Raw genomic sequence first — 14,852 nt, forward strand, 5'->3', positions numbered from 1 at the left:
GACAGACTCACAGGACTCCAAGAGAAGCCATCCTAGACTGCTCCTTTGATTTAATGATCTCTTCTGCCTGCCTACTTTTCATAACAATGCAACTGGGAAACAGATCAAATAGCCTATTAAATAGGGCCTATTTATACAATACTAGCTTCTTTCCTGAAGCGGTTTAATTTAGGAGAAATCTTGCTTAAATTTTGAATGCTATACAACACTGGTGCTAACAGGAGTTATCTGCAGAAATCTGAGGCCTTTAGATAAAGAACAATAACACATCAGTCTTACCTGAGTATTTAGCAGCTATCAGAAGAGATTAAACCCATATTCAATGCCACACAGAGTGATGAGCAGAACTAGAAATACACTGAATTTGTGACTCCTTGACTCCTTTAAGACAGGGAGAAAGCTCCTTCTCCTGAGAGAAAACTTCTCAAATGGGGGAGATACATCCACCAACCTCCTCAGGGCACCCATCCATCTCAGCTTGTCTCTCTTTCTGGTGGTGGCTGGCACCAGAAGTTTTATGTCCCTGTCCTGTCTCACCTGCAATGATCTCCAACACTGCCTAGGAAGGGCTGTTACAGGCAGGCAAAAGCAGACGTTATCTAGCTCTGTCCCTGTCTTAACATGTTGTCTCATGTAAAAAGCCAGGCAGTACAGGAGAGGTTTTAGCATGACAGTTCCTTGAAGGATGCCTTGATGAGAAGGGAGACAGATGGCTGCAGAGTGTTAAGTGCAAGTTAAAATGAAATACCAAAACAGAGATGAAATTAGAAAAGGTAGAAGAGACAGGTTGGCATATACAGGCCAACAGGCAGGGGCTTTAATGGTGAAGCAGCAGCCAGGAGGACCCCAGCCACAGCTGCACAGTGTCACAGCTCTTCCCTGATGGCCAGGAAGTGCTCACCTCACCATACAACCTGGGGGCAAAGGCAGTGTAGGAATAAAGATGGAAGGAGACACTCTAGAAGTGGAGTTGAAACAGTAGAGGGAGGGAAAATACAGTGTGAAGGAAAGTACATGTTATATCTTCTTATTAATGCGTTTGACAGCAGGCTGTGAATGAATGGATAGTCTGAACATGGCACAGAGAAGCAAAAGGCACAGCACCATCCTGGGGAGGAAGAAGCCTTGCTGCCAAAGTAAGATGCTCCTTCCCAGTTCCCAGTGCTGTACCTAGGAATGGCAGTGGTTCCCGGGTGGCAAAGCCACTGAAACAACATTGATTCTCTGCAATAACTGTGCCCACAGGGAGATGCTGACCTTATCTCACACTGATGGAAGCAGGTGCCAGGCACAGCCGCCATATGGCAGAGAGATTAACTGCCAGCATGTGCTGAATACAAGTCACAGTCTCTTATTAGCCAAGCAGGGAACATGCCGTGGGCCGCATACACAGTGCCATTCACAAGCTCTGTTGTCCCTTCCCAGCAGTTCCTTTGTTACTTATCCAGTACAGGTGCTTAAAAATTAGATTTTTCTCCACATGAGGCCTGACTCTGCCTTGTTCTTCTAACAATGGCTTTGTACTTCTCCCACTCATTTCCATAGCGATATCCTGTCCTCTCACACCAGAGGTTCAGACTTCATGATGAGAGAACACTGTTAGGGTGGGAGTACTAACACGGATATTCCAAACTTATAAAGAAAAGAGATTGTATTTTTTTGTGGGGGAGAGCAAGGTGTTACGTTACTACTGTTATGTAAGCCCACATCAGTCTCACTCTCCTGGTGACCTCCACAGGCACAAGGCAGAGGGAACATCATCCCTGGTATATCCTGAACTTCTCATCAAACTGGCAGAGTTACAGCTCACAACAGGGAGTTATTGAGCCATTGACAGAACAGAAAGCTGAGATCTTCACTAAACACAATTAATTTAATTTCTAGTTTAATTATTTGTTTCTTTTTTTTCCAGTCCAAATTCCAGCTCATTAAAGAGTGTTCATAAGAAGCACAAGAGGAGATACATCCTCTCTTTTCCTTTACTATTATCCTCAGCAGCACCCAGAGCCAAAATCAGCTCCAAACTGCCTCCAGGTAGCTCACAGTGAGCTCAGCTGTTCACAGGCAAATGCCTGTTTTGTAGGAGTTAATTACATTTACAGCTACTGGGGTGAGTAGAAACCAAACTATTTTTCTAACCCATTCTCAGCATTTTCTCAGGAATTCCTAGGTCCTTTTAATTGAGCTGTTTTTTCCTCCCATAAAGCAGCAGTTTTTTGCTCCAAAGAAAACATTTCAATGCCAGCCCAGCACAATGGATAGCAAGAGAAATATAAAGATGCACAAAACTGCTATAGATCACAAAAACTTCAAGACAACATATACAGGATGAAAACTTAAATGAATCAGCAACCCTTTTTAACAAGCCATCTTAACAAGCTGTGAGTTGAACCAGATCAGAACTGCCACAGTCTCTCACCAAAGTCCCGCAGAGACGCTCTGGGGCAGTTCAGGGGCACACACTCCTGTGCAGTTCCCATTCCTGGAAGCACTACCACCATCAGATGTTCTGGTGGTCACCCCAGTAGCAGCTGCCCCAGGACTCCTTCCCCTTTCAAACACCTGGTTTCCCTGGGAAGCCCACAATATTCTCTTGATTTTGGATCTTGCCTGAGCTGTGTTCACACCAGCACAATGACATCAGTGCCAGCTACCACTCTGGCACAGCAGCTGTGGAATTATGTGTGCCATCCCCCAGGACACCACCTCACCCCTGCCACTTGTGTCTCTTCATTTCCTGCCAAGAATCATGCCAATTTCTTCCACATCAATTTCTAAGCTGAGACAGCTTCTCTACTTATTTCTCTCTCCTGCCTGCTATTGGAGATTGGAGTGATGATGAAAATGAGACACACAGCGCCACTTTTCATCCCCAGCTCTCTGTCCAGAAAGTCTCCTGCAATGCCTATTTCACCTCTTCAGCTGCTGTCAACACCCTCTGTGAGGCAGTTTCTGATATGCACCACTGAGCCCCACTTTCAGCTGAAGCTGTCACATGTCTGAGGCTGTTTCTGCTCTTGGCAGCCTGGGAAGCTGAGGAGTCAGCATAAGGGGAACCCCCCCTGCTCCCATAGCCTCAAATCCACACCACCAATCCCACAGAACCAATGAATACTTTGGGTTGGAAGGGACCTTAAAGACCAGCTAACCCCTCTGCCATAGGCAGGGACACATTCCACTAAACCAAGTTGTTCAGGGCCCTGTCCTGCACATCATTGTTCAAAATCCCTCTCTGAGCTCCTCTGGGTGCTACAAGGTTTTATAGAGTCTTCTCAGAGCATTCTCTTCTCTAGGCTAAACAACCACAGTTCTTTCAGCTTGTCTTCATCAGAGAGGAATACAGTTTTTTCACACAAGTCAGAAGTTCTTGAACCCCTGCTGTCTGCTTGGGCTGACACAGGAGCTACCTGCCATGTGATCTACACTTGGTTTCACAGCCAGTGTCTCACCTTGACACTGCTAAAAGCATTACAGAAGCAGTGACCTCAGCCCTGAAGGGAGAGAAAGGCAACTAAGGACAGACCAAAGGAAGGCAGGGGCCCTTAAGGCTACACCCCAAGCTGTTTACTGGCAAGGCTCCAGGCCCACTCTTTCTGTTCCCAAAACAGAGAGAAGTCTGTCCTATTATTAACATCAATAAACACCAGCTTGGGGACTTTTCCCCCCATGAAGCAAAGCCTTTCAGCCTGTTGGGGAGCAGCTTGCAGCAGGTTAAATCCCTCTTTGTCAGACTCAAGATGGGGTCCTTGGAGTGTCACAGGGTGTCTGCAGGGATACAAAATTATAAAAAGGTATTTGTTTTTGTAAATGAACTGGAAGAGAGTCAGCTCCTCCTACCCACCCTTCATGCTGTCCTTTCTGGTTTTAGCATGCTATAAATGACCAGCTTCTCTGATAATTTATGCATAATTGGGACTGATTTCAGCAAGTGGCCCAACAAAAGCTCCTCTGAACTACTAAGTAATTTACTGATTTTGCTTTCAATTAATATAGTGGCCTTAGGAACAGGCCTGTGTTCCTTTTTAGGCACAAGAAGATCTCTCTGATGGAGAGACATCCAGAGGTTAAGCAGCACCTCATCAGCTGAACGGTGGGAAGAAACATGTTCCTATACTCATGTACCTTATTTATTTTTCAGAACACCCTTTCTAATCTGGAGATTTTTCTCCATTTTCACCTGCTCTGCAATTTCCCTTTTTCTGTCTCCAGACTATCCCTTTTCTCTTCTGGTGGAGATATCATTCCCCCTCTGATCTTTTCCTTGTCTGGGTGTTGGGGGTTTTTTTGGGTGGAGGGGGTGGTGGAGGCAAGGGCTTTTCTGTTCATACCTGTCCTAGGAGCTGACCAGCCCGGGCCTCCTGCATCTCCATGCAGTCCCAATAAAGACAGCAACATGTGCAATATCCCAATGTACCGTGCCTTGGAATCTATGCAGCAATTAGGCTAACCATGGCAGGATACACAGAGGAGAGAGAGATTATGGTTGTCTAATTCAGTGTGCTCTGAGCAGGCAGAGCGTGGAAGGCACCTCTATCTGATCCACTTACATTTATGCACTTTGATCCTTTCTCCCTCCAGGTCAGAGACCCCAGCAGAGCTGTGACTGGCACCTTCAAGGCTCACCTGGTGTGCTGAGGTGCTCTTGGAACCACATCTACTTTGAAACACTGAAAAGGATGGGCCAGCCTGGCTTGGACTGGGCACAACTTGTCTTTTGTTTAACAGACCTGGCCTGGGTTTGGCACTGCTACAGTATGAGAATGATGACATTTATCATGACTAGCCAATACTGTGTACAAGTACCCTTTTTCACAGACCCAACTTCCATATACAAATGTTGTGTTAACCTGAAAACTTTCCTTTTTCTTCACCAATTCACACCATTAGTGGAACTTAAAATTATTCTATCTGCAATTCACATGCCCACGTGATTCTCTATTCTAAGCTTCTGTTTCCAGCCTTGAGGTTGTCCAGATTGTCCCTTTGTCCTTTTAAGACCTCTGCACTAACCATACTAATCCTCAGTAAGCAATCAAATCTCCCCATCTGTGCTTTTACTATTTCCCTTGGCACCATGGTATGACTTCTCTATTTTAATTAACTCGAGCCGGATGCCTTGTCAAGACTTAGCTGCTCTGATTCCTCATTATGTTATCATAATACCATTTAGCAACACCACCCTTCTCAGCAAGGGAAACTGACTGCAGCCCCTTGAAGGCAACATAGTGAAACAAAGAGCACTCACCAGGGCCCACAGCAATATTTGGTTTCATTCTTGTTAACCTGCTGCATTTCCTTCACAGTGAATGTACCAGTTCTGCCTACTCTCAAAAGCACACTTTAGGATATGTTTTCTTCTTTTGTTTTTGGTAGTCATGATCACTTAATTTCAACTTTTAACCCCTCTGAGAAGTGCTTTATAAATGCCAACTACATGTACCTTATTAATAACAGTTTTAATTTCTTCATGGCCAGCAGTTGGTGGACCCCCCACCACTGTTTGCCTTTTTTCCACCAAGCAACTCATTACTTCAAATTGTCCTGAACCTATTTCATGTTTTGCAACCTTTTAAGACCTGAAGTCCATGGGTTACTTCACTAAATGAGAAGACTTTTGCTTTCATGCCATTCCAAACCTGCAACACCTCAGTCTCTGTCTCTTCCTCAGGTCTGTTTTCATTTCTTAAACTGCTGTATGATTGCTGCAGGTGCTGCGAGTTGCCATTTGTGCACAAAGCACCAAGTCAGCACCAGGGACCTGTTTAATGTGAACTCCTGGTCATCTCCTTAGTGAAACTCCCTTGGTAAGCACCTGCACAGCAGCAGAATTAGACAGTCTGTGGTACACATCCCCCCCCCAGGCTCACTTACCCAGCTTTGTAGTGGTTGTGTGCCCCTAATGGGCCAAGAGTTGTCCTCTGGGAATAAGGAGCACTGAAAAGGCTACACGGAGCTCATGGCAGGAAGATGAGACTTGGGTCAAGCATCCAGCAATTGAATGCTAGGCAGCATCAGCAAAATGCAAGGAGCATGGGAAGGTGTAATTTGGACAAACACATGTGACTTGGACAAACAAATACAAGGAAGTATCCTCTGTCACACTCCAAGGAAGACGCCTTCAAAAATGGCCTCCTGTGGGCTTGTCACGGGCTGAATAATCAGAAGGGATCTCTTGCAAAATTCCTTGACCAAAATCAACATTGAGGTTGTATAATGCAGTTCTTTAAATGTTAATAAAGTTATTTTACATCCTCTGAAGTTTAGTTCTATGCTTTTCCACCCTTAGGAAACCCTGCCAGATGTAAAAATGATAAGCAAAAAAGGTGCAAGAAGCCAGCTGAGCAGGATGTAACATCACTGCTCTCTATTTTGTTCATGAACATGCATGAGAGTCTCATAACCTAAAGTCTTAGGTCTCAGTTTGTTATATGCGGGTGAAAAGCACATTAAACAGTCACTTTTATAGCTCCCACATAGGAGAAGGCATGATTTTAAGCATATGTATTCTGGATACAGGTTGACAGGAAAAAAACCCAAGGTATTTTAATGTAGGAAGGCTGCCCAGTTTCAGGACTGCAGTCAGGTAGAGCTTGCCCTACGTGAATTATTGACAAAGCTCCCAGTGAAATTCAAAGCCAAGAAATTGTTTTTGTGTTCACATGGACACACATCCAATGTTGGATGCGCAGGGCCATCTAGTGGGAAGTCTCTTTGTGTGCAACAGCCCAGATCAGTGTTTCACAACAGCCTGAACAAAGGCATCTTTGGCTGCTACATCTCAGAAATGCATTTTATGAGTTTTTCTTTCCAGATGGAATGCTTCTCTGCTGAGACAGAGTACAGCATCCCCAGGAGAGCCTTTCGAACAAGGAATGAAGCCTTTCTCTCTGCAGGATCCTGTGTTACAGAAGAGTGCATTTCCGAAAATTAATTTCTTTTGACTAATGACTTGGAGAAGCTTTTCTCAAGAAAAGGAAACAACAATAACAAGATCCCCCCAAACCCTCAGTTTCAGTTTTTGTTCTCACTAATCATATAGCGTTGCTGGCTGAGACTCAGTAATTTTTCACAGAAATATCGAATGTTCTGAGTCAGATTCTCTGGTCAAATGACTGTGATAACCCAGGGAATACTGGTGTCCCTTCAGATTAATTCACCCATCTGTGCAGTGAGGAGGGTGAGAAGTGGGGTTTACAACATTTGCAGGGCTACCTATAAATTCCATTCTGAATCTGGAAAACAACTAAGTTTTCCAAAAGCATGGGAAAATCTCTCATATTTAAGTTTTTACCATTTTCTCATGTTTTATTTATTTAAAGTTTGTAAAAGCATTGGTGCTTAACAAACAGGCTTCCCCCTACCACCGATTTACATATGAAGTAATAGTTCAAGCACTGTAACAAAGCCTGCTTTTCTGGGACCTTGTTAATCAACTGCTTTTGCTAAGATGTTTACCTGCCACCAATGCAGCTTTTCTGATTTCTAATTACACTGGAGGGTTTTTTCCAGCCTTTTTTCCCCTCATGGAGCCCCTTACATAGCCTGTCTCTACCTAGTTTCATGGAACCTTTAAATAAAGGCAGCATTTTCTGATGGCTCTCTCACTATCTCAAGTTAGGCTAAACCTGGCAAATAGGTGTAGAAGTTATTCAAAGAGAGGAGCAAGTAGGCAAGTACAAAGAACAAGATTTCATAAATCTTTCTGATCTGGAAATTAAGCTAAAAAGAAGCTACAATATTGATACAAATGTTCCTGTTAGAAACTCTTTAAAGCGGTGCAACCAATTATTTAATTCTGTGAAAGCTGACATTGACTATTTGCTGCTTCTTTATTATCAAATTAAAGCACAATTATATTAAATAAGAATATGCACTGTGTGAGAGTGTAGTTTGGACTGTTCTTTAACCAATCAGCATCTTTCTTATAAGAACAATAGTTAATATATTAATACAAATGATGCTTAATTCAACCAGAAAATTGAAAAAGCCCAAAGAATTAATTGAAACAATAAATCCTCACATTTGCCTAAACATTTTTTTCTGCCTAGAAATATTTCAAATTAATTTGATTAGATGAGAGCTATTCTTCTGACTCATTTTCATTGCACTTTGCTCTTCTTCCTCTCTTACCCCAGTGCACTGCGTATGCACTGCCTGCAAAGCAGGGAGAGGTCCAGGGGGACCCCAGAGCTGCTCTGGGGCCTTTTGCAGCCCCAGGAGCACAGAGGCCCCAGCTGTAGGTGCAGGAGCTGTGCCTCCACCCCCTGCCTCCTGTCCTCAGCCATGTCCCTGCAGAGCTGGGATGTCACCAGCACATTCCCCACAGCTCGGAATGGGGGCTGAGCACAGCCAATAATCCCTTGCTGGGCTGCTGAGACAGAGTAATGACAGTGTCACTACTCTTGTTTGCTTCAGCAGTGGAGCTGCTGCCCCTCTCCTCACAGAAAGGGCTGATGACTGCCACATGCTGACAGGCATATCACCTCCACAGAAGGCTTTTGTCCTCCTATGAACAGCCAAAAATGAAAACTCTGAAATAAAGCACACACCACCAATAGGCTTGGACACTGAAGGGCTGTGACAGGCCAGCACCTCAATAATCAGAACCACATCAGACATTTCATCTGGAAACAGCAGCACACATCAGGTAGATCAGGCAAAACATCCACAACTTCAAATACCTGTTCAAGTGTTGAAGAAAGACCTTTATGGGATGGGGAAAACAATATTTCTGTCAGAGAAGCTAGAAGGCCTGATCAGAGTGTTTTGGGAGCACGATGCCAGGCACACAGACTCACCTGGGAGCTGCTGCTGGGAAAGCAGGTGATTCCTGCCCACCTGGCTGCCCACTCCTCCCCTCACTGCCACAGGCTGCAGCACTTGTGGGAACAAGATCACAAGAGCTGGCCTCCTCCCTGACTCATGCTTCTCTGCATATTACTTGGGCTCTTCCACTACCCAAGTATTGCAGCACCTTGTTATTTTAGCTAATTTCTAATTACTGAGGCAATGCTTCCCAGTCTGCAACAGACTAACCTGGGTTTGTTCCATGCTGGCATTAGGGAAAACATCTGTAACAGCAAAGAGCCAAAGGCAGGGAAATCTGCCTTCTCCAGCCCCTGGCACTCCTGTGGCTGATGTGGGAGGAGAGGGCCCACCACAGACCCCCTCCCCATCGAGTGAGGGGGTGCAGCAACTTTTCTTGTACAGAACTTCATCCCAAAGCAACAAATGAGGAAATCAAGGTCTGTCATCCTCATACTATTTCTGTGATGACACACGTACCTATGTGTGAACCCAGACTTCATTCTTGACTGGGCAACTCATTTAATGAGCTGAGGAAGAAGTTAACATATTTTGTGGCTGGCTTCTGTCCACTCTGGGATACCACTCTGTCAGCTCTGAAAGAACCAGGCTCTTTGAGACACTGCCAAGCTCCAAAGGACTACATAACTATGACTGTGCAGTCAGCAGCACTCCCCACTTCACTCTCACACACCTTCCGCTTAAACTCTGCAAACTCATCAGTCACCTGCTGCCTTTTTTTTTTTCCGCAGCAAAATCCCAACGTATCAAGAGCTTTGAAGCACCTTAAAGTGTCTGATTTTCAAGAAAAGTTAGACTCCCTGCAAGGTGTTTCAAACCAGGTACATAGTGATATTAAGGATAAACTGCTCTTTTTCAAAAGTGCAGGTTGTGGAAGTGCATTGTAGGGCAAGAAATTGCCATCTCCAAGACCAGATGGGGCTTTGAATAATCTGGTCTAGTGAAAGGTGTCCCTGACCATGGCAGGAAGGCTGGAATGAGATGATCTTTAAGGTACCTTCCAACCCAATCCATTCTATGATTCTATAATCTCTATAACAAATCTCAATAATAATTTCTGAATCTCTTTTCCCAAATTAAAGTGCCCTATTTCACAGGCTTACCACCCTCCTCAACACAGAGTACCAAAGAACAGAGCATCCACCCCACACTAACACAGCACCACTCACATGGCTCTGCTAGGCTCAGCTGTCTGTCCTCCAGCACACTGTTCCCATCTCCCAGCCCTGCAGTGGCACTCAGATACTGGTTCAAAAATGGCTTCTGCACAGTTGTAAGAGAAACATGTAACAGTTTAATATGCTTGAGTCCTGCCTAGGCATATCAGCAGGCTCAGAAACATTAATAACCCCTCTGTGAAAAATCAAACTGCTGGCAGATATTGTTTTGTTCCAGAGTGATGGCAGCAGCCAAAGCCATGAAAGGATAAACCCAAAGAATACTACTCAGCAAATCATCCCTCTCTAAATATCCTGCCAGCTACATGGCACATAAAACACCATATTTTAAACATGCTGGCAATTAGTGTAGCTGCAAACCAAATGATGACCTCAGCATTGTCAATACTCATGATCAATTAATGGAGCATTTTGTCAGAGGCTGAGTCCTTTCAGTTTTACTGCAAAAATATATTAATGATCATATTTCACTTGGCTTGCAATGCCATACTCTACCACAAACAACATTTGATGATTTTGAGGAACACACTCAGAGGTTTCACCTGCCAGCTGTGATGGCAGCTCAGGCAGCAGCAGGCAGGAAGCTTCTGGAGTTGGTCACTACTACCGAGGACATGGGAGACAGGAGAACAAGAGCAACCAACACTGCCAAAATTATTTCTAGGTCTGATAGCAAACTGCATTTAAAACTGTGTGTTTTATTCTCCTCAAAGATTTACAACTTACCACTTCAAAGTGAAGTCTGGCTGTGACATTGCCACCAACAACATAAACCAAACACAGATTTATTTCCAAAATGTGTGTTCCACCAAGTAAATCAGGCAGAAGCATTGCTAACCACATTGTTGTCAACTGCACTGCTGGCAATGTCAATGGTTTCATTTCTCATCCATCTTCCAAATGTTCTTTTGTTTGCCTGCATTTAAATACTGATGGCAAACTGGTGAGATTTTACATATAGCACAGGGCTACTTGTCGCAGCTCACAAACTGCCTGTAGTGCTCTTTTTCCTTAAGGACCAACCACCTATGCTCAGCCACGAGGTTTCTTCCCTTAGAACAGGATTTGTGATTTGGTTCCTAGCCCCCATACCAGCCGTGAGGACTCCTTTGCAAGATCCTTGGACAGGTATATCTTCTGCAGTGTGAGGAAGTCAGCTTAAGTGCAACACACAACTTATTTTTCTCACTGGGATATGAAATAAAAGCATAGAAGCAGTGAAAGGGAGCAGCAGTCTTCTTGCTTGCAACTCAGTGTGCCACTGTCCCTGCATTTAGACCTGAGCCTCCTCCGTTACTGCATTCACCCTCGCTAACTTTATCTGACTACTCACTTCTCTCTTATTTAAGCCTTTTTGCTTTTAGGCCTCCTTTGATCCCAACTTCATTATTCAAAAGGCTGTCCCATGAGAGCTACTGAAAGAGTTCCTACTTCACTGATGGACTGTATCTGTTATTTGAAGCTGTGTATCCGTGGCTTCTTACACCTATATATCTCCTTTTCTGGTTTCCTGATTGAGTATTTAACGAAGTCTTTGGAGCACTTGATGTATTCAGGCAGGGAGCAATATAATACTAAGCAGGGAAACTAAGTGACACAAAACAGCAATAAAATATTTCTATAACCTTCCCTCAAGTCATCACAACAGCATCTTCCTCAGCAGAAGCTGAAAAAATTTTGCTTTTAGGTTTCACTGGGATGCCTGTGGAATAGCACATTTTGCCATCCATGTGTTTTATGCTGAATAATTATTTTGCCTTCAGAAAGCAGTGCCTGTTAATGAAGTTAAATAAACTGGAGGTATTCTTGCCTCATCTGGACAGATGTCTATGACACACAGGCACATCTGGAATGAAAAATCTTTTGAAAACATGCCTTGTATTTGAACATTTCTGTAGTCAGGTCCCTGAGGTTTCTTGTCCTTCCCAGGTGCTATCTTTGGTCTCTAGAGCCTTGGAGTTTTTCATGATCTGGTGAAACAATTCTTTTGACCTAATTCTTCATAGCACATAATACAGCTGATTTTTCCACATTGATTTTATAGACAAATATTTATTACTCAAAAGCTTTTTGTCTAAAGCAGAAAGTTTTTGTTAAAAGGCAGTCACTACTCCAACACAAGCAGCTGGAGAAATGCCTTCAATACTTTCTTTTTTCCTCAAAAGCCCTTTTAATTCTTTGGGGCAACAAGCAGTTCACAATCAGTCACTCATAGTCCCCAGGATAACAATAATGAGAACATGATCAGCCCCATTCTAGAGTCACTCAGCACTCCTTCCTGGCCCTGATGGCATCATTATTGGTGATGAGAGGCCTGGCTGGCAGGCAGGATAGCCAAGCTTTTTAATTCCATAATTTGATCTTGTGACCCTTTGCTTCTGCTCCACCTCATTGTGCCCTTGGCAGCAAATATGGCAACATCAGTGCCTCACAGAGAAGACAAGCAGGAGATGTTGAGGTGAAGAACCCCTGCAGAAATCTGTGGATAAAAATCTTTTTATTTCCTTTCCTATGTACTGATGTTATTAACAGCAATTCACGATTCTAAAATTTGCTGCATACACTAGCTCACCAAGCAACTGAGAAGAGAGTAGCAATTAACTTAATGAAAGCCCTGGGAAGCAGTCAGATAAGTAGCAAGGATTGCTCCCTTCAACCTAGGGCAGTTTCCTGCTAGCAATCTGGACAGAAAAAGCTCCATATCCCATTACCAATTCTCTTCAACATGCAAACCCAAGAAATACTGATAAGCATCCATGAATAATTAAGTTTAACCTGATGTTAGCAGAAACTGGACTGGGGATGTTAGACTCTTCATTAGTTCACAGGCAGGAAATGGCCTGGATCAAATTCATTCTGTAAGCAATTCCTTGGAAACAAATAGAGCTAGCTCAGCACACACTTTTGTTCTGAGTCTCAGGGTTAAAGAATCTGCTTTCTGCCACATTCTTTCATGGCAGAAAATTAAAGAATAGTATAGACTGCATTTTGTGAGTTGCTTGTGCTAACAGTTGTCTTTAATCACTGGATGCAAACATTTCCTACCCACCATGAGGAGACTCAGGCTTCCAAGTTCTGGGAAGCTGGGCCTGCTTCATCTTAAAACTCCCTCCCTGTGTTTCCACACTGCCCCTTAAGTGGATTTCCCCCCTCCTTTCCCCAGTCCTCCTCATACCAAGGATCCCTGCCACCCTACTCTTCCCTCAGCAGCGACTGTACATTCCTTAGTCCCTCTTCCCTCAAAGGCCTTCTTTTTCTACTTGCCATGCCAAGATGTGTAGAATGTCTCACATTCTTCCCTCAAAGGCCCTCTGTCTACTTGCCATGCCAAGTAGAAAGCAGATGTGTGCATCTGCTAAACAGGTGACAGCTGTGCCATGTGCCCTCATTTAGGTTTTTGATTTCCCTTCCCATTTATGACTGATTTTATCCCACTGATGCCCAAAGCAATGCTGGACAGACTGAATTAATTATTCAGAGAGGATGATCAGGTTCTCCAATGGCCAACATTTTGAGCCAAGCTGATCAACAGCCACAGTGAAATAGCCTGAAATGAAGTGATAGCAGAAAAGGATAGTTGAGGGAACTGCAAGTTGAGGACTATTTAGGAAGTAAAAAAGCTCTACTCTAAAGTCTAAGGGCTAACATGGACCAGCTGCCATTCAACAAACTGCATTTACCAGTGCATGCAATGACACCATGGTTTAGGTTGATGCAGGTTATGGCCATGGATAGCTATGGACAGCTATGGCTATGGATGGCCAGTGGATTTAAGCTACTTCCCATGATGAAGGGAAATAACAGGTTCTAAAGCTGGCAATTTCTGTCCATATGGGCATCCCAAAGTAAACATCCTAAAACCTGGAGTTCTGTCATCACAGAAGATGCTTTTCCTGAATCTCTATGAACTGTTTTGGGTATTTCATCCAGGTCTAGAGTGATCCACTCTAACTTCTCCAGCAAAGGGACAACAGGTGCCATTTGTTAGAAATGGGGACACTACATGAGAGCTTTTCTAATTCCTGAGGAACAGCAGCAGACTGTCCTAGAGACTGCGTGTGTGGGAACTACCTGAGACAATGTTGGAGGTAGGAGCTCCTCCCTGTCCAGATTATTTTCTCCAAATCTTTGTTTTATTGAGCATGACTTGAACATGGAGTAGGCTTTAAATGTAATTTCAAGTGCTCTCTGTTGTCTACTTCCTTCTTCACATGGCTTATCTGGGTATATCTTTTCTGATGCCTTTACCTTTAATGGATACACTTCAGAGTTCAGAAACTCAGCTCAGAGATTGTATGTAAGAATAACTTTCAAATAAAAAAATCTAAGCCCCTAGTTTTGCTCAGACAATACCAACACCAGCACCAGAGTCATAGAATAATTAAGGTTGGAAAAGACCTGTAAGACCATCCAGTCCAACTGTTAATCCAGCACCACCACAATGCTCATTCCTATACCATATCCCCAAGTGCCACACCCACATGCTTTTTGAACACTTCCAGTGATGAGGACTCCACCACTGCCCTGGGCAGCCTGTTCCAATGCTTGACAACCCTTTTGGTGAAAAAACATTTCCCAATATCTAATCTGAACCCTTCCCTCTCGCAGCTTCAGGCCATCTCCTCCTGTCCTGTCCCTTGCTACCTGGGAGAGGAGCCCAACCCCCACCTGGCCACAGCCTCCTATCAGGGAGTTGTAGAAAGTGAAAAGGTCCCCTGTGAGCTTCCTTGTGTGCAGGCTAAACACCCCCAGCTCCCTCAGCTCTTCCTCATCAGACTTGTGCTCCAGACCATTCCCCAGCTCAGTTCCCTTCCCTGGACAAACTCCAGCCACTCATCATCTCTCTTG

Source organism: Lichenostomus cassidix, chromosome 9, assembly GCF_008360975.1.
Source record: "Lichenostomus cassidix isolate B80296 chromosome 9, HeHo_3.0, whole genome shotgun sequence".
NCBI lineage: Eukaryota > Metazoa > Chordata > Aves > Passeriformes > Meliphagidae > Lichenostomus > Lichenostomus cassidix.